Source organism: Vigna umbellata, chromosome 3 (genome assembly GCF_029865625.1).
Source record: "Vigna umbellata cultivar VRB3 chromosome 3, Vumbellata_1.0, whole genome shotgun sequence".
NCBI lineage: Eukaryota > Viridiplantae > Streptophyta > Magnoliopsida > Fabales > Fabaceae > Vigna > Vigna umbellata.
Genome location: NC_142167.1, coordinates 44124859 through 44127419, shown reverse-complemented (window position 1 = coordinate 44127419; position 2561 = coordinate 44124859). Strand labels below are relative to the sequence as shown.

Genomic DNA, 2561 nt, shown 5'->3' with positions numbered 1-2561 from the left:
AACCATAAAAGGAATATATATATGTATATACATATATAATAAATTGTTAGGTTGTTCAAATTGAATTTCACCTACTAATATAAACATGATATTCTTTTAATATTACTTTTGGTTCACAAGATCTCCAATAAAGGTATATATAATAAATGTTTAGGTTTTTCCTTCATCTGCACCGAGCTTGGAAACATATCAGAACATGGAAGAATTTTTGCAAGAAGTTAAATTTTTCATTAATTATTGAAATCAAGACTAAATGTATAGTAAAAAATGGGTGCTGATGCTGATCAAGAATATATCAGATATAAGGTAGTAAATACTGATAAAATTTATTGCAGATAATTTCACAGTCACTGTATAAGAAGGCAACAACAATTACAAATCCATTTGAAGCGGTTGTTTGTTTATCAACTAATCTTACGCATGTACATGATGACAATGGTTGTACGTTATTCATCTTTTCTCATAGTCTTGATATTTCTTCAAAACATTTCCTTCTCAAAAGCCCTTAAAAGCAGTTTCAGTGTGGAGATGATCCACCGTGATTCACCAAAATCACCATTTTATCGTCCCACGGAAACTCATTTCCAACGAATTGAAAATGCCATTCTTCGTTCCATCCATCGTGCTAATTACTTCAAACTAGACTCAAACGATGTCGAGGGCACTGTAACACCAGTTTCAGGAGAATACCTGGTGAACTATTCAGTTGGAACTCCACCCGTCCAAATCCTTGGTATAGTTGATACTGGTGCCAGCTTTATTTGGATGCAATGTCAACCTTGTGAAAACTGTTACAAACAAGACAGGCCCATATTTGATCCTTCAACTTCAAGGACATACAGTAGTATCCCTTGTGTTGCTGCTGAATGTCTGAGTGGGACAAATTCTTTTTGCAATTTTAACAATAGAAAACACTGTGCATATAAAGCGACCTACGGTGATGGATCATCTTCAGAAGGAGATTTCAGTTGGGACACCATTACTCTAACTTCCAGTACTAAAAATGTTCCTGTAGCATTTCCCAAAACTGTGATTGGATGTGGACACAATAACGTTGGAATCTTTGGTAAGCAAAGCTCTGGCATAGTTGGCCTTGGAAACGGACCTCTCTCACTTGCAGGTCAGTTAAAACCTAAAACAGGTGGAACGTTTTCCTATTGTTTGACGCCAATGTATGAAGGAAATGCAAAACCTAGTAATCTCCATTTTGGAGATCTTGGTGAGGTTGTTGAAGGTGCCGTTTCAACCCCTTTAATCATAAACAAAGTACGGCCATCCATGTACTTCGTGGTGATGGAAGCAATCAGTGTGGGAAGCAAGAGAATAGAGTTTCCCGGAGATATTGAATATGGAAACATCTTTCTTGACTCAGGGGCAGCGATCACTTATTTGCCAGATGAGGTTTACTCAAGTTTGGAAGGAGAAATGGTAAATGCAGTTAATTTACCTCGTACTAATAGCCCACTAAAAGGTTTGAGGTTGTGCTACGAAATTACAGCTGGTGAAGAATATCATATACCAACAGTGTTTGCACATTTTAAAGGTGGTGGAGCTGTGAAATTGTATTCTGTAAACACCTTTATCAAGGTCAGGGAAACTGTCATATGTTTGGCTTTCCGTTCAGGTTTTCAAGCCATTTTTGGGAATTTGGCACAGCAGGACATCTTGGTTAGCTATGACACACAACAAAACACAGTCACCTTTCTCAACACAGATTGTACCTCCGAGTTATAGAAAATTCAATCAAATAGAATAACATGTTTTCTCACTCTTCATCCTCTTCTATCTTCTATCAATAAAAAATAAACTATTCCTGTCAAATTTTATTAAACATGCATTTTTCATTATTTCCATATAAACTATATATGCATAACTGTCAATCCTTTCGGTACTCTCACTAATACAAAATTCGCTTTTAAACTTGCATAATAAACTTCGGTTTACACAAAATCGAAGTCTATCAAAACGCGGTGACATTTTTGTAGTTATAACGAACTTATACACCTTGATTCAAGGAGAACCAAGACATAAAACCTCTATAACCTCGGTTATAAAGACAACCAATGCCTAAAACCGCATAAAATTATCCAAAAACTAGCTTTTAGGCTCACAACTTTATTAAAAGAAGCTACTGCCTCGGTTCTCTGACCAACCGAGACAAAAAATCCTGACAACTTTTTCAAAATAGGCCTACTGCCTCGTTTCTTTGACCAACTGAGGCGAAAATTCTGACATCTTTTTTGAAATAGGCCTACTGCCTCAGTTCTCTGACCAACCGAGGCTAAAAACTCTGACAACTTTTTGAAATTGGTCTACTGCCTCGGTTCTCTGACCAACCGAGGCAGTATGTCCTGCCAGAAATTGACAACCTTTGATTTTGAACGTTTCATATCCCTCTTTTCAACCTCTACTGCCTTGGTTCCATTTTAACCGATGTCATAGGCCCTTTATGCCTCGATTTAACCACGAACCGAGGCCTATAGTTAGTAGATATTTTCAAATTTTGCATTTACAATTTTTTTTGAATTTTTTCTAGCAGGTTTACGCATCGGTTTTATTTA

The 2561-nt window shown here is 36.6% G+C and overlaps 1 pseudogene; it reads left to right on the top strand.

Moving 5' to 3' along the window:
* The first annotated feature begins 420 nt into the window (after positions 1 to 420).
* On the top strand, positions 421 to 1734 carry LOC124848090 (aspartic proteinase CDR1 pseudogene; annotated as a pseudogene).
* Positions 1735 to 2561: the final 827 nt, after the last annotated feature.